The sequence below is a fragment of the Anabrus simplex genome, chromosome 1 (assembly GCF_040414725.1).
Source record: "Anabrus simplex isolate iqAnaSimp1 chromosome 1, ASM4041472v1, whole genome shotgun sequence".
Classification (NCBI taxonomy): Eukaryota; Metazoa; Arthropoda; class Insecta; order Orthoptera; family Tettigoniidae; genus Anabrus; species Anabrus simplex.
The window spans coordinates 1,585,706,857-1,585,725,780 of NC_090265.1; the positions used below are offsets into that span (position 1 = coordinate 1,585,706,857).

Consider the following 18,924-nt stretch of genomic DNA (forward strand, 5'->3'; position numbering starts at 1 on the left):
CAAGGCGAGTTGGACGTGCGGTTAGGAGCGTGCAGCTGTGAGCTTGCATCCAGGAGATAGTGGGTTCAAACTCCACTGTCTGCAGCCCTGAAAATGGTTTTCCGTGGTTTCCCATTTTTACACCAGGAAAATGCTGGGGCTGTACCTTAACTAAGGCCATGGCCGCTTCCTTCCCATTCCTAGGCCTTTCCTGTCCCATCATCGCCACAAGACCTATCTGTGTCTGTGCGACATAAAGCAGCTAGCGAAAAAAAAAAAAAACTTCTACACCAGCAGGGGCTCTTATAAAAGATTCAATATGGCATCAAACCTTAATGAAATGGAGAGATAACCTCAGTGGGAGGAATAATACTTTTGCTTCAGAAAGAACTCTTGAATCCCTAAGAGTAACAATTGAGAGCACCACACAGGTGTCCGAGTATTTTTGGAATAATGGATTCCGATATTTTATCAAGATCAACCAGAATGGCACTTTGGTATACTACGCTCATTAAGTTGTGACGACCACTCTTCAACTATAGATTTTCTGAATTCACACATGTTGCAGTCTATTTATATCCCAACCAAACTTGCCCTGTCATCAGGTAGTAATTGTGAGCCGAAATTTGAACAGACACTGACGTCATTCGTCAGTCAAATGAGAACACTGGCTAAGAAGACAGACGAGACAAATAAGGCTGTAGTAGAAAAAGCACAAAATAAAATAAGGCAAGCACTAGACTTCACTGAGAACATGGATGACCTCATACCGAACAGGGAGAACAATTTAGGACTAATTAACAGTGATAGCCGCAGTCTTGCTAAGGAGTTTTTGATTTATTATCTGGGAAGATATATAGTATGCAACCTATCCAAGGTCACAAAATATCGTAAATGTGTCAGCCTGCTTCACGGAATGCCTATAGGAGAAATACTTGCCGCAACCCTCACATTTATTAGGGACTATAGCAATAAATACGGCATTGACAGCACTTTCCTCACTCGTCCTTCGAGAGCAGTTCATAATGTGTTTGTGCAAGTTGAAAGTGTAGTGGAGCAAACACCCTCCCGTGAACATAGTCTTTGGGGCAATATATTTTACGAATGTTTGGACAGTTTGCACAGTATCACTATTAATTGGAAAGAATTAGGCTGCTGTGATGACCATGTTGCGGACATTATTCCTAAACTTGTATTACATTATATGAAGTGTCGATTTTATTTTGTAACAAGGAACTTATCTTCTAAGACCACAAAGTCTACCCAGAAGCAATCTAAACTATGTGTCGACTGATTTCTGGAATGGTAACCCAAAGCATAATATTTTGTATGCAATAATTTTCTTTTATTTGTATGCTGACTTGTAAGCTCAAGGTCACTTACTGCTGGAAGAGCGGCCTAGGGGAGGAACCGATGAACTAAGGGAGAGATCACACTACTTCCTTCTACTCGCTATGATGGCGGCAAGGGACATGTCTTTGAACACCTGTTTTCTAGCCATGTACTTTTAAAACTCACCGTGATAAAGACGTGTAATCACATATTTCCTTGCTTTACACAACAAAATAGGTCTAAATTATGTACGGTAATAACATTTTATAAAAAGCATGTTTTTAACACTTGATTGTACAAAATATATTGTTTACACCTTCTTTTTAATTAGGCCTACTGTACATATTTTGTGTAAGGGAAGGTGATTAGGATAAATGGGATACAACTAATGTTACTGTACTTTCTTTGTACCAAGAGAGTATTTAATAACATTGATTGAAATCAGCTTACTGTACAGAAAAACATCAATGTAGGCTATATGTACAGCACTGGTATTTAATAACATTAATTGAAATAATCATACTGTGCAGGAAAATACTCCCTGTGGGTGGGGGCGGTAGAATTAACACCCACGGTATCTCCTGCCTGTTGTAAGAGGCCATTAAAAAGGGTGCCAGTGGCTCTTGACATGGGAGCCTGGGTTGGTGACCACGGGCCGAATCCTGGCATTGCTTCCACCCCACTTTTGCCAGACTCCTCACTTTCATCTATTGTACATGGTTTACAAGTTACTTTATGTTGCACCGTCACAGATAGGTCTTATAGCGATGATGGGATAGAAAAGGGGCTAGGAGTGGGAAGGAAGGGAAAGGTGTGAAAATGGGAAACCACGGAAAACCATCTTCAGGGCTGCCGACAGTGGGGTTCGAACCCACTATCTCCCGAATACTAGATACTGGTCGCACTTGAATGAATGCAACTACTGAGCTCGGTCTCTATCATATCTGACCTCCCTTGGTCAACTCCTGTTCTTTTCCAGCCTGGAATAGATTATGTTTGCGAAACCTAGGGAGTCTTTCATGTTCACGCTCTTCGTGGCCCGTGTATTCTTTGGCCGTTACCTTCATTTTTTGGAGTGTCAGATCCCTTCCATTTTTTCCCTCTGATTAGTGTTAATAGAGCATAGTTTCTAGTTGTATTTCCTCTTAAAACATTAATCACTACTACCACCTGTGCAAAGAAATGCCAATGTAGGCTATATGTTCAGTATTGAATAACATTCATTAAAATCAGTACATTGTGCTGAAAAATGTCAATGTACGTTATATGTACAGTATTTAATAACACTCATTGAAATCAACACATTAATTGAAGTCACCACACTGTACAGGAAACTTTCAATGTAGTGTATCACAAGTGATTGGAAGCAATGCCAGGATTTGGCAAAGCGGTCCGTGGTTGCCAACCCAGGCCCCCCAAGTTAAGAGTCTCTGGCACCCATTTTAGTGGCCTCTTACGACAGGCAGGAGATACTGTAGGTGTTAATTCTACCGCCCCCACCCACAGGGAGGTATTTACCTGCACAGTATGATTATTTCAATGAATGTTATTAAATACCGGTACTGTACATATAGCCTAAATTGACGTTTTTCTGTACAGAATGCTGATTTCAGTGAACGTTATTAAATACACTGTTGGTACAAAGAAAGGAACATTAGTTGTATCCCATTTATCCTAATCTCCTCTCCTCACACAAAAAATATGTGCACTAGGCCTAATTAAAAAGAAGCTATAAGCATTATATTTAGTACTATTAAGTGTTCCGAACACGCTTTTTATCAAATTTGATTAACCGTACATAATTTAGACCTATTTTGTTGTATAAAGTAAGGAAATATGTGATTACACGTCTTTATCACAGTGAGTTTTAGAATTTAGAAGTACATGGCTAGAAAACAGCTGTTCAATCCCATGCCCCTTTCCGCCAATACACAGCAGAAGACAAAAAAATTCACTGCAAGATATCATGATGATCACAGCCACACCACTTCGTTTACATTACAGCCTGGCATCAAAAGGGTTAAGGGATGAATCCACGGCTTTCATGGTTGTGTTTTGAATTTAAAAGAAACTACTGCCACAACACTGGGAAGACATCTCTGGAATTGACTCACTGCGTCTATGGTATATATGTTGCAGTTGTTCAAATTGGTGCAAACATTTTGTCTCAGGCAGTTTGTTTGCTGGAGTATGGTTTCAGCCTAACAGCAGCAGATTGTAAATTCGGTCTTTGAATTGAAAATATGATAAATAAAAGAATGAATTTCAAGAAACAAAAAAAGCATTTAATAAACTCTATTGAGGAAAATGATTACAAAACCAATTCTAGAGATTATTACACACACATACATACTGCGCCGTTCCCGCGTCCAGGCATGGACACGAGATCCTGACTAGCTCTAAATTCAATTGGTCCGATGACTAAGTTTTATGGGTGTGAGTTCCGTAATAGAAAAACGTCCAGGTCGGTTAATGGTAGATTCTAACTAACGTTGAAAGACGTCTCTTACCCGTAACTAGTTAGATACCATACTCTTACTAGCTCTTAGAGAAGTTGTCGTCAACTGAAACTACTATAGTCTTACAACTAATACTTATTCTAGGAACACACAGAAAGAATGTTGAGGTTTCACTATCCCATATTTATTCAAATATTAAATCAGATATTTAATAAAAATTACCTCAAATTTTACCAATGAATACTTCTTGAAGAGAGTGACTCATTGTCATTCCTACAGTCTATATCCGTCATCAACATTTCAGAAAAATTACGTCTTCCGAATTCATCATAAATAAATGCCTCCTCGGATTACATTATTTCACTTCATAAGTCCATTGATCTCTCAAAATCATATAATATTAGAATAAATATTATGTAACATTTGAGAACTATTGAGAAACATGTGTTTTCATCCATATGTAACTCACTTACGAAGTTGGGCGATAACGAATTAAATTAATGTGAATGAAATTAATTATATTTACATGAGCCGTACTCGCAAGAAAATAAACATTAAAATCAAGAATACTAAGAGTATAGGATGCATCCGTTAAGAAGAAAAATAAAAATTGTATCAGTTACTATTTACAATATCTCTGACTATACTCTATTAAGAAAGAAAGAACGCTTGTGGAATCGTGGAGTTAATGTTCAGTTAAGAATTGGAGTTCAAGTTGTCTGAATATCAGTTATTCTTGGAATAAATATGAAATTCTGTTCGTTACCACCTATTCCTTACTCTTTAAACTGACACATTATTTAATTTTCACTAACTGTCTGTCTCGATGCAGGTTTAAAATTCTCAATAAAAATTATCACAAAATTTTCTTGACTTTGAATTGACAAGTACTCTCTTGTATGTTTCACAGTTTAAATATTCACTTTCACATGCTTAATTGCTTCTTAGTTACTCATATTTCCCTGTGTCACACCATAAGCTAAGCTACGTCCATTGTAAGTCGTAATCACCCTTCAAGTATCGTTATCGTAAGATTTAACTTATGAACTTAAGGTAATGTGACCTTAATTTTAGTGATAAGTATTAGTCTACGTACGTATTTGGTTGCAAGAAACGTCACCACACATATCCTATGTAGTTATCATCACACATACTACTAACGAAAAATCTACTTGGTCAGAAGACACTACCTCCGACTAAAAATAATTCTCTGTTGAATATCTATGTCACCAGTGATTAGTCTAGTAGGTTGAATTTTGTCCAAAATAATGTTATACACAGTGAGAGTTTTCAAGATCATCCTAAATAAATCAGTGAAGGCTTAAATCTTATCATGACTACATATATGACTCTCTAGGCAATCCTAACATGGATAAAAACATCGCTCTACCATTCTCGAGATCATATCCTAAACTATGTAAAAATGCATAGGATCAAGAATTATCACATGGAATTAGCGAGAATTCACTGACACTCTCAGAAACATCATTTGAAATCACGAGATCTCACTTCGCACAACTATGACTATCTCTCTCGAAGAAACTAATAAATATGACCATCATAAATCACTATCATCCTTATACCATATCTATAACGCGTTAATTATTACACACATTTCACGTATAACAAATCTCACACTTCATCATATTCAAATCACTTCCTTAAACCGCACATCAACGTGCCGTGACATTCATAAAATGCATACTTTACTTCCTAGTGTCATAGTGCCAAATTTAACATCATAACTTTGAGTAGTCTACTGCCTTATTCCTTCATAAAACACTTCCTATATACGATCTCGCACCGAGTGACTTTGATTAAAATAGGGCACACTGTATTAATGCCAACTTCACTCTTTACTCTTCACTGATAATAATAATAATAATAATAACTCTAACTATCTATCCTCACATATCACTGGAAACATTACGATCGGAATATCACTTGGCGACCACGCCTACTAATGGAATTGACATTTCATATAGATGAATACCTACTTCCAATCATCTCAGCTAGACGTTTATCTACGCACTGTCTTCGCACGAAACACACATATCAACATACAATAATAAAAGATAATATTCTCTTACTTACGAAAACGACTTAGATAATGGACTTAGCTTTGCTCAAGGTGGTCTCGATGTCTTCTCATCTCCGGTCATCTGAGATTAGGATCTCGTCATCTGGTTCCTCCACACGTGATCGGGTACATCGTAGCTCCTCAACACTGATTACTGGTCATCCGGGATAGCCAACATCGTATCGCCTCATCAGGATCCAAATAGCGTTGCCTTGCTTCTTTACAGGCTCATAGTGGAATCTCGTACGTATGTAACAGAATAATAACGAAATATGTGATTCATTGCTGTCATCCTTCAACTAATATCTCTCTTGTGAAGCTCAGATTGTATGGATTTCGTTATGGTACAGTTAATCCAATAAACTAGCTCCAAATCGACTAATATAGATGTTAAATATTTATTCCAATTTGAAAATGAATTTCTTTCCTCTATATTTTTGTTGGTGTGAATGCACTCAACAGCTGATCAGTAAGTTTCCTTCCCTATTAAGCGGTATCGGGCAAATTTATTGAAGCTCTGCGCCACTTCGTGACGTAGTTCTATTGTAATCTGTTTATTTCCTTTTTAACGTATTTAATCTTCTGCGCAGCCATTAAATCTTGATAACAGCGGTTTGGCGTGTAGTCGCGAATTATATTTCGTTTCCAAATTACAATATTTAGTTCAGCTGGATAATCCTTTTCAATCTAGTCTTGCGTCTTCTTACTGCTTCGAGGTCAGATTATATAGTAGGTGATGAGCAAATTTTTCTCTTGAATAATAGGTTTAAATAATGTCCATTTGTCATTCTTTTCCTGCGCCTTCTATACATGGTTATTTCCGTAACCGACTTATGAAAATACTTACATTTCGGCCCGTACTGACGTTAAATGCATTTTATTTAACATTTTGATCGCAGAAACTCCATCTTTGTTCCTACAGCTCTTATAAAGAACTGTGAAACGGCACAATACATACATACATACATACATACATACATTATCATTATAGACTGTTATGCCTTTCAGCGTTCAGTCTGCAAGCCTCTGTGAATTTACTAAACGACGCCACAATCCTCGATTTTCAACTAGTGTTGTGGCCTCATTTAGTTGTATACCTCTTATCCTTAAATCATTAGAAACCGAGTCTAACCTTCATTGTCTTGGTCTACCTCTACTTCTCTTACCCTCCTTAGCAGAGGCCATTATTCTCCTAGGTAACCTGTCCTCCTCCATTCGCCTCACATGACCCCACCACCGAAGCCGGTTTATGCGTACAGCTTCATCCATCGAGTTCATTCCTAAATTAGCCTTTATCTCCTCATTCCGAGTACCCTCCTGCCATTGTTCCCACCTGTTTGTACCAGCAATCATTCTTGCTACTTTCATGTCTGTTACTTCTAACTTATGAATAAGATATCCTGAGTCCACCCAGCTTTCACTCCCGTAAAGCAAAGTTGGTCTGAAAACAGACCGATGTAAAAGTTTTGTCTGGGAGCTGACTTCCTTCTTACAGAATACTGTTGATCGCAACTGCAAGCTCACTGCATTAGCTTTACTACACCTTTATTCAATCTCACTTACTCTATTACCATCCTGGGAGAACACACAACCTAAACACTTGAAATTATCGACCTGTTGTAGCTTTGTATCACCAATCTGACATTCACTTCTGTTGAATTTCTTACCTACTGACATCAATTTAGTCTTTGAGAGGCTAATTTTCATACCATACTCATTGCACCCATTTTCAAGTTCCAAGATATTAGACTGCAGGCTTTTGGCACAGTTTGCCATTAAGACTGAGTCGTCAGCATAGGCCAAACTGCTTACTACATTTCCATCTAACTGAATCCCTCCCTGCCATTTTATACCTTTTGAGCAGATGATCCATGTAAACTATGAACAGCAAAGGTGAAAGATTACAGCCATGTCTAACCCCTGTAAGTACCCTGAACTAAGAACTCATTCTACCATCAATTCTCACTGAAGCCCTATTGTCAACATAAATGCCTTTGATTGATTTTAATAATCTACCTTTAATTCCATAGTCCCCCAGTATAGTGAACATCTTTTCCCTCAGTACCCTGTCATATGCTTTCTCTAGAACACAGCTGCCTATTCCTCTCGTAGCATTTTTCAATTACCTGGCGCATACTGAAAATCTGATCCTGACAGCCTCTCTGAGGTCTGAAACCACACTGGGTTTCATCCAACTTCCTCTCAACGACTGATCGCACCCTCCCTTCCAAGATGCCAGTGAATACTTTGCCTGGTATACTAATCAATGAGATACCTCGATAGTTGTTGCAATCCTTCCTGCTCCCTTGCTTATAGATAGGTGCAATTACTGCTTTTGTCCAATCTGAAGGTACCTTACCAACAATCCATGCTAATTTTACTATTCTATGAAGCCATTTCATCCCTGCCTTCCCACTATACTTCACCATTTCAGGTCAAATTTCATCTATTCCTGCTGCTTTATGACAATGGAGTTTATTGACCATCCTTTCCACTTCCTCTAGCATAATTTCAACATCATTTTCCTCCTCCTCATGAGCTTGGCTGTTCGCAACACCACAAGGATGATTTCCTTTTACATTGAGAAGATGTTCAAAATATTCCCTCCACCTCTGCAGTGATTCCCTGGGATCTATTATGAGTTCACCTGAATTACTCAAAACACTGTTCATTTTCTTTTTCCCTCCCTTCCGAAGATTCTTTATTACTGTCCAGAAAGGTTTCCCTGCTGCTTGACCTAGCCTTTCCAGGTTGTTACCAAAATCTTCCCATGATTTCTTTTTGGATTCAACAACTATTTGTTTCGCTCTGTTTCTTTCATCTACATACAAATCCCTGTCTGCCTCGGCCCTTGTTTGGAGCCATTTCTGATAAGCCTTCTTTTTACGTTTACAAGCTGCTCTCACTTCATCATTCCACCAAGATGTTCGCCTTTTCCCATCTTTACACAGTTGTTCCTAGGCATTGCCTTGCTGTTTCTACTATAGCATCCCTGTATGCCACCCATTCACTTTCTATATCCTGAACCTGCTTACTGTCTACTGTTCGAAACTTCTCACTAATCATATCCATGTACTTCTGTCTAATTTCCTCGTCCTAGAGATTTTCTACCCTTATTCGTTTGCAGACAGATTTCACTTTCTCTACCCTAGGCCTAGATATACTTAGTTCACTACAGATCAGATAGTGGTCTGTATCATCGAAAAATCCGCAGAAAACTCGTACATTCCTAACAGATTTCCTGAATTCGCAGTCTGTTAAGATATAGTCTATTATGGATCTGGTACCCGTAGCCTCCCATGTGTAGTGGTGAATAACCTCAAGCTTGAAGAATGTATTCGTAACAGCTAAACCCATACTAGCACAGAAGTCCAGCAAACGCTTCCCATTCCCATTAGCTTCCATATCTTCCCCACATTTACCAATCACCCTTTCGTATCCTTCGGTTCTATTCCCAACTCTCGCATTGAAATTGCCCCTTAGCACTATTCTATCCTTGCTGTTGACCCTGACCACGATGTCACTCAATGCTTCATAAAACTTGTCCACTTTATCCTCATCTGCACCCTCACATAGTGAATACACGGAGACAATTCTAGTCCTAATTCCTGCAACTGACAAATCTATCCACATCATTCGCTCATTTACCTGCCTAACAGAAACTATGTTGCGTGCAATGGTATTCCTGATAAAGAGCCCTACCCCGGACTCTGCCCTTCCCTTTCTAACACCCGTCAAGTACACTTTATAATCTCCTATCTCTTCCTCGTTATCTCCCCTTACCCGAATATCACTTACTTCTAGCACATCCAAATGCATCGTCTTTGCTGACTTAGCCAGTTCTACTTTCTTTCTTCCATAAGCCTCATTAATATTGATAGCTCCCCATCGAATTCCATTTCGTTCGCCATGTTGTTTCCAAGGAGTCCCTCGCCTGTCAAATGGGAGTGGGACTCCGATACTCCCATAGGTCCGAGGCTTGCTTAAAGTGTTCTGAGCTCTGTAAATTCATGAAGCAGGATGCTACCGTACTTGCACATAGTCCATGTGAGGATCTCTCCTCTAACGGGTTATGGACCACCGGTGAATTGTATAGTCCTAGCCGCCTGAGCACAAGGAGGGCCACGACTCAGAATAAGTCCGAGATGCCCACTCCCATTCCATATCAACTGGTATCCTGACTCTCAGGACCACTTACTAGGCCACTCAGCCGTTGCCCGTGGTTCACGAACTAGGACGTGACTACAGTAATCCACAAACGTAAACAGTTCCAAAATTCCAACCCATCCACATTATTGTTAGAAAGGAGAATAGTGAGAACCTGTTTAAATGAAAATTATCAAGTAACCTGAGTCTGGAGACTAGCTTCCAGTAAAACAGTTTATAAAGAAATAGAACCTGTGACTAACACAATGAAAAAGAAATGAGTATCATTCGTAGGGCATCTAATACGGTCACCAGAAAATAGAATCGGTAGGGAAAAAATATAAAAATTATGGAAGAGTAAGAATAATATTAGATGGATCACAGAACTTAAAGAAGACATGAGAGAGTTAATAGAAGATTTAAAATAAAAAACAAATGCACTCATGATATTGAAAGATAAACACACTAGACTTCAGACGAAAATCAACAAGCAGAGAATAGGAAGAGTGATTCCAGAAGCAGAAAGAAAATTGCGTTCAGAAAGGATGAAACAGTATTGGGCTGACAAAAAGAAGAAAATCCATAAACCTGACTAAAGTAGTCCTATGTTGGCTAAAAAATTAAAATAAATAATATGATTAGGAAAAGAAAAGAGAAGGCATACCTGTTTTCACAAATAGGCAAAGCTGATAAGACACCAGTGAATTTTGACGTGTCTCAGAATCAGACCATTGAAGAGAAGCTGTAACTGCACATGGAAAGAAACTACTTCTGTATGCTATATTTAAATGAAAAACAATGCTGAAGGTTAAACTCCCAGGGTAAGTACATCTCATTGTTCAAGAGAAGGGCTGGATGGACATATTCCTGGTATGATTGGATTTGTACAGTTTGGCGAAATCTACCTGGGTCATTGCTTCGACTCTCGGCTCTACCGGCAGTGATCAGTTTCAAGGACATTTGGCAGATAACGCAAAGCAGCTATTGACTGACATTGAGACTGATTTGGCAGTAATTCTTGGCGGTCTAACATCCATATTGCAGCCATTGTAAATATCTTTAAATAAGCCGTTCAAGGACAACCTGAGTGAAGTGTACCATAATTGGATAACTCAAGTTGTTTGTGAGCTTAATCCATTAGGCAAGAGATGTAGGCCATAAGTGGAAATTGTGTGTGATTGGATTTTGTGCGCATGCAACTTGATTTTGTCAAACATTGTTTATAAAAGATTCAAGAAAACGGGAATCTCAATTATTGTTGTTGATGGATCAAAGTAAAATAGAAGTTTGGGGTTGAAAATAATACACAGACAGTAATGAAGTATTTCTATAGTTTTTTTTGTGATGAGAGGCTTTTACTTTGTTTGTTTGTTTGTTTGTTTGTTTGTTTGTTTGTTTTAAGGTGGAAGCCGTGCTTTTCAGTGTCAGATTATTTAAGTTTTTCAGTCTGTCACACTCAAGAAACAAATTTATGTAATACTCTAGTACTTACTTGGCAGTTGAAAAACTTCAAGGTTATACAGCATATCTCATGAGTGTGTTTTTTATGACTTGATAATTTGTTCTTTTTATTTCTTCATATTAGTTGGATTGTTGCTTGTAATTTTAATTTGCCAATTCTTCTCCTTAGTGGTCTCTCACAATTCTTCTCCTTATTGTTCTCTTGCAAGTGCAGGGTCTGCTCTGTGGATTTTGGATTTCATATAGCTTATTCCATTGCAACATCAAGTGATGATTTTTTTTTTGCTCATTTATTCATTTGACCATTTTTATTGGCTTGTTTTGATCTGTATTGACTTTACCTAACAATCTCACTACAGGAGAGCATTAACAAACAGGAGTTGATATGAGTCCGCTTTGTCAATACGGTATAAAACTGTTTATATATATTATCTAATTGTACTTGTTTCGAGAACACAGTACATTCTCTTCATCAGTGAAAAATATCTCCTAAAAATCTTGAGGACTTGATCAAAATCACATACTCCTTACAAATAAAAACTGTTACTATAACTAAATCACTGTGGCGGTTTCTGGTATAGCGCAATGAAGCAATGAACCTCCAGTTTATATTAAATTGTACTCAACTACGCAATTTTCATAACTCCCTTGTCAATCTCTAAGCCCTTGCTAAGTCCATCTATCCATAATATACTCGTACTGGCTTTCAATTCAAGTGAGCTGCGCAAGGTCCATGGCTGGATACTCGTCTGGAATGAACCCCCTTGCAAGGCAATCTCTGCGTCCGTACATAGGCGAAGGGAGTGGCGAGGTGCTGTGGGACGTCGGCAAGACCAGGATATTGCAGAAACGGATATCTGTGCTTTATGCATGCACAATATGCCACTCTCGCAAGTCTTATTGTTGGGGTATGTGCCTGTCATCTGTTGCCCTTATGGGAATTTAACTAGGCAGCAGAGAATAGTGCACGGAACTAGCGCTAGTGTTAAAAAGCATCATTACTACCAAAAGTCACATTAAACTGCCAAATTCCAATTGATATCTTGTCCCAAATATATCAATACTTACTAAACATCTATTCATTTACTTTCTGGAGAGAAACTTAATTTAAAAATCATTGAGGCAAAGAATAGTGGTAAGGTAATACCAATGAAAAATTTTAAAATATAGTTATTACTATTCCCATGACAACATCTGAAGCAGAAAGGTGCTTTTCAACCCTGAAGAGAATGAAGAATTTCTTGTGCAGCACATTGACCGAGGATAGACTTACTGCTCTTGCTATGTTGTCAAACAAAGTGCGGGTGGTGTTCAGGATTATATGGTATATGGATATTTTGGAAAAGTTGCTAATTTATTTGGTGCAAGAACAAAATAAGGAATTTAATCTAAATGAAGTGTTTGTTTACAGAAATATTGCTCCTTAAATTCGTGTGCGGGTCATATATAAGCCTTTTGTATCGTGGTCTCGTAATACATTGTTCCAAAAACATAGCAACAGTGGTTTCATGTCATACGACTTGGCAACGGCTGAAATTCACTCTGTCATTCCCTTCTGCATTACCGAAACCACATGGTATGGCAGTGGCAACAAGTGATAAATTCAAAAAAGCATTTGCAGTCATTTACACTTTGAGTGAAAAACTTAACGTAACAGAAGCTGAAACCATCAGAAATTTTCTGCCGCTGGCAGAAAGTATATTGATGAATCATGTATTCGCGATTGGAGGAAGAAGAAGGAAATGTTATTAAAAACTGTGATCGTAGAGCTTTCCGAGGGCAGAGTGCATAGTTTCCTGAAATTGAAGCAGCTTTATAAATTTATGACTGAAAAGCATGAATTAGGTTATGGTGTATCTACTAAAATGTGTGAACTAATATCATTAGAGATCGCAGAGGAACTTAAAAAGGATGGTTTTACTGCAAGCCGTGGGTGGATAAGGAACTTTTATTGAAGAAACGGATTGTGTATGTGAATCACAACAATTATAATAAGAAGTATTTCTTATCCACCTATTCAATACAAATCACCTTTATTGGTGTTTACATTTTTATACAATTAATTCTTCTAAGGGACATGTTTCACTCTTATAAAGAGCATCTTCAGCCATTAATTTTAATCTTAAAATGATGTTCGTGAACAGTTGTAAACATATTAAACAGACAATAGTCAAAATTAAAATTACAGTAGTCTAAAAATCTAATTACATCACATCTATTATTTAATCTACAAAGTGCTGTGAACCCTATTTTACCATAAGGTATGTTAGGGTTGTAGTTTATACAAAATATACAATTTCTCTGATAAAATTTAAAATACATAAACAGCAAAATAGACATGAACAGAAATGGAAAAATAAAAGTATGATATATGATATATACAATCCTTAATACTAAGAGTACCGTACTAATATTTAAAATACCAGACATACAATATATACAATACATATGTTAAGCAGCTAATACGCAGATAGTATCAAATTATATATGTTTAAATACACAGTCAATAAATTCTGAAAACTGAGAAGTGCAGCATTTTTTGTAAAATATGAAATTTAGTGGTTTTTCAAAATAGCAACTGCAAGTTAACAAATGCATCTTAAGTTCAAAACGTGCTCTCTCAAAAGCAGGACAGTTGAACAGAATGTGTTCTACAGTTTGAATGTCTTCAGTGCAGAAGGACACCAATCAAGGACACCATTTTACTTCCATAGAAAAAGATTTGACGATAATTAGGAGTATGGAAAAAGGTAAGCTGTTGAACGAACTGGAAAGCCTTTATATATTTTTGGATCAGAATTATAATAAGGATAAAAGTCTCAATGATGTTACGGAAGTCAAAAGTCTCTTATACGAATTAACACCCAAGTTACTCAACACTGTTAAATCAGATCAGAAAGGAATCCAACAGATATTTAAGTTGTTAAACACAAAGGCTTATACCCCTCCTCCAAATGTTAAACATGCTCCTGTCACTCGCAAGAATGCCCCACCTATACCGCCAATGATGCATAAAGGTCTGCCTATCTCCTCTCCCCTGTCAGATTCACCATTACCTTTTATCCCCTCTCCAAACGTTAAACAAGCTCCCGTCATTCGTAAAAGAGCCCCTCCTATACCGTCAATGATGCATAAAGATCTGCCCATCCCCTCTCCCACTCTAGGTTCTCCACCACCTCTATCGCAGAAATACAATATTAGGAGCCAAACTGGCAGACAAATTAGCAACTCCAAAATCAGCAGGACATACCTATCATCTCAATAATAACAAGTAAGTTCCCATTTAAATGTGATCAATTAGGAAAGTCACACAACACTCATAATATTAAATTTCCCCCTTTCTTCTTTACAGATTCCACTATCTGTACAAAATTGGTCAGAGGTCAAGTACGACGTTCTATACCTCACAAATTTGCGTAACATGACGCATGCTTACGACCTACATTTGTAAACAAGTTAAACATTATTTTCAACTAAAGCCCACATTTGACTCCTGCATTTGTTCTATGTCCTGCCTGTTATGTTTAAAGCAATATGGATCATTGTTTTTTCACAATTTAGCTTGTGGGCAGTCTATTTTAACTTACATTCTGGAAATACTACGTCACATAAGTTGCATTTTAATTTTTGTTTTTCCGTAAGAATGATGTTCACCTTGGTGCTGTTTTTATAGAATAACATTTACTACTGTTTTTAAGATGAAGATTCAATAATAGTTTCAGACACAAGGTTTTGAATGGACATTGTGATAATTTTAAATGTTCATATTATCATGTTTTTGAAGTGTTTTAAAGTTGTATTTAGATGTGATGTAATTAGATTTTTAGACTACTGTAATTTTAATTTTGACTATTGTCTTTTTAATATGTTTACAACTGTTCACGAACATCATTTTAAGATTAAAATTAATGGCTGAAGATGCTCTTTATAAGAGTGAAATGAGACTATGGAGTGGGTATGTGGGAAACTGGGAGTGAAATTTCTAGATCCTAATGGGTGGGTAGGAGAAAGGGATCTGCGCTCGGATGGCCTTCATTTAAACCGCAGTGGTACGTATAAGTTAGGAAATTTGTTTGGAAGGGTAATAGGGAGGTACATTCAGGGAAACGGGATGGCCTAGGGAGCGGTGATAAGGGAACAGGGAACTGGAAATCAAGTAGGGATGACATAAAATTGTTAGTGTTGAACTGTAGAAGTATTGTAAAGAAAGGAATAGAAGTAAGTAATTTAATAGATATATATTTACCAGATATTGTAATAGGAGTTTAATCATGGCTGAGAAATGATATAATGGATGCAGAAATTTTCTCACGGCACTGGAGTGTGTATCGTAGAGATAGGATAGGAAAGGTGGGAGGGGGAGTTTTCATTCTGGTGAAAGAAGAATTTGTAAGCTACGAAAAAGTTAAAGATGAGACACATGAATTCTAGGTGTAAGGCTCATTTCTAAATATAATAGGCAACTTGATATATTTGGAGTGTACAGATCGGGAAAGGGTAGCACTGATGCGGATTCGGAATTATTTGATAGGATAGTCAGCTATGTGGGAAACAACATGGAAAGAAATGTGATTGTAGCGGGAGATCTGAATTTGCCAGATGTCAATTGGGAAGGAAATGCGAACGACAGGAAGCATGACCAACAAATGGCAAATAAGTTAATATGGGAAGGACAGCTGATTCAGAAAGTGATGGAACCAACCAGAGGGAAAAATATCCTGGATGTGGTGCTGATAAAACCAGATGAGCTCTATAGGGAAACTGAAGTAATAGATGGTATTAGTGATCATGAAGCTGTTTTTGTGGTAGTTAAAAATAAATGTGATAGAAAGGAAGGTCTTAAAAGTAGGACTGTTAGGCACGTTTTAATATCCATGGTCGCTTGCTAACTCTCCTGCAGAGCTTCCTCAATACCAGAACTCAGCGTGTGGTTCTTGATGGGTTCAGTTCGACTCTTGTTATGGTACATTCTGGCGTCCCACAGGGCAGTGTCCTAGGTCCGCTTCTTTTTGTCTTATTTATTGACGATCTCATTAATTCTATATCCTCCGTTTCTTGTGAAATTCTACTATTTGCAGATGACTGTAAAATATTCAAACAAATCGATTCTTTATCTGACGTAAACTCCTTACAGAGTGGGCTTAATTCACTCTCCGAATGGTGCTCCACATGGCGTCTTAAGCCTAATCCTGCCAAGTGTTCCTCTATTTCGATCATGCTTCGTAAATCCCCTATTCTCAGTAAATACTCCCTCCTCGGTAACCCGTTCCCAACTCTAGCAGAACAAAATGACTTAGGAGTGTTGTTTGACAGTAAATTGTTATTTGTCCCCCATATACAAAAGATAACCGCGCGAGCAATGTCACTTCTCCGTTTGTTGTATAGATTTTCTGACATCACCGATATCCACGCCCTCCGAGCCTACTATGTATCTTGCATCCTACCGATTATTGAATTCGTGTCTCCCATTTGGTCTACCTTTTCACCCACTAATCTGAATCATATTGACCGCGTGCAGTCATTCTTCTGTGCCATTGTTAGAGCCAGAGTATCTGATTGTCGAAACTTGAGCAGTAATCAGATACTAGACAAGTTAAACCTTCACCCGTTATCTAGTTGCAGGAAAGTAGCCGACCTTAGATTCCTATATAACGCTGTTAACGGTTTATTTCGTTCTCCTGAACCTGCATCCTTCTTTTCCATACATGTTCCAACTCGCAAAACCAGGATTAATACGCCCCTTCATATTCCGTATTCCCGCCTCTCTCTCGTTCAAAGAAGTTTATTTATCCGCATACCAACCCTCCTTAACTCTTTATCTTCAGACAGGAACTTGGACGTTTTTTCTTCGTATGCCTCCTTTAATCGATTCTTCCTTAACTTAACCTAGTTCATTTTCTTCATATTCCTTTTTTCTCTTCTCATTGCTGTCCTCTCTTTTGTACATAATATAATATTTATTTTTTACTGTGCTATACCATTACTTAAGTGTTATGTCTGTATTTATCTTACTGTGCCTAGCTATAAGTTCTTCTCTTCGTTTTACGTTCAACAATTTTTCTCGTTTCTATAGCCTTTATTTTTTGGTTTTGTTATGTTGTGTCTCTAATTATGTTAGTTTTTAATTTTTCCTCTATATTTATCGTTAGATGTTTTTTCGTCATTATTCTTCCACTTTTCTTTATGCTTGCCTTGTGCTACTCTATTGTAAATATGTATTTCATTGCGGAACTCTGTAATTCGGCTTCTCGCTGTTTTGGTTTCCCAAATAAATAAATAAAAAAAAATAAAGTACCATATGGCTGATAAAGCAGGTATGAGGCAGTTTCTAAAAAGTAACTATGATCGGTGGAAAACGGTAAATAAAAATGTAAACAGACTCTGGGATGGGTTTAAAGAAATTGTTGAGGAATGCGAAAACAGGTTTGTACCTTTAAGGGTGGTAAGGAATGGTAAAGACCCACCTTATTATAATAGAGCAATAAAGAGACTAAGAAGGAGGTGCAGACTGGAAAGAAAAAGAGTTAGAAATGGCTGTGGAAGTAAGAAGAAATTGAAGGAACTTACTAGAAAATTGAATCTAGCAAAGAAGGCAGCTAAGGATAACATGATGGCAAGCATAATTGGCAGTCATACAAATTTTAGTGAAAAATGGAAGGGTATGTATAGGTATTTTAAGGCAGAAACAGGTTCCAAGAAGGACATTCCAGGAATAATTAATGAACAAGGGGAGTGTGTATGTGAGGATCTTCAGAAGGCAGAAGTATTCAGTCAGCAGTATGTAAAGATTGTTGGTTACAAGGATAATGTCGAGATAGAGGAAGAGACTAAGGCCAAAGAAGTAATAAAATTTATATATGATAACAATGACATTTACAATAAGATACAAAAGTTGAAAACTAGAAAAGCGGCTGGAATTGATCAGATTTCTGGGGATATACTAAAGACAATGGGTTGGGATATAGTACCATATCTGAAGTACTTATTTGATTATTGTATGGCCGAAGGAGCTATACCAGATGAATGGAGAGTTTCTATAGTAGCCCCTGTGTATAAAGGAAAGGGTGATAGACATAAAGCTGAAAATTTTAGGCCAGTAAGTGTGACATGCATTGTATGTAAGCTTTGGGAAGGCATTCTTTCTGATTATATTAGATATGTTTGTGAAATTAATTACTGGTTCGATAGAAGGCAATTCGGTTTTAGGAAAGGTTATTCCACTGAAGCTCAACTTGTAGGATTCCAGCAAGATATAGCAGATATCTTGGATTCTGGAGGTCAAATGGACTGTATCGCGATTGACATGTCTAAAGCATTTGATAGGGTGGATCATGGGAGACTACTGGCAAAAATGAGTGCAATTGGACTAGACAAAAGAGTGACTGAATGGGTTGCTATATTTCTAGAAAATAGATCTCAGAGAGTTAGAGTAGGTGAAGCTTTGTCTGACCCTGTAATAGTTGAGAG

The 18,924-nt window shown here is 37.6% G+C and overlaps 1 protein-coding gene across 1 annotated transcript in view; it reads left to right on the forward strand.

Moving 5' to 3' along the window:
• Mettl14 (methyltransferase like 14) overlaps positions 1 to 18,924 on the forward strand; it is a 154,646-nt gene that overhangs the window by 16,855 nt on the left and 118,867 nt on the right. The window lies entirely within an intron of this gene.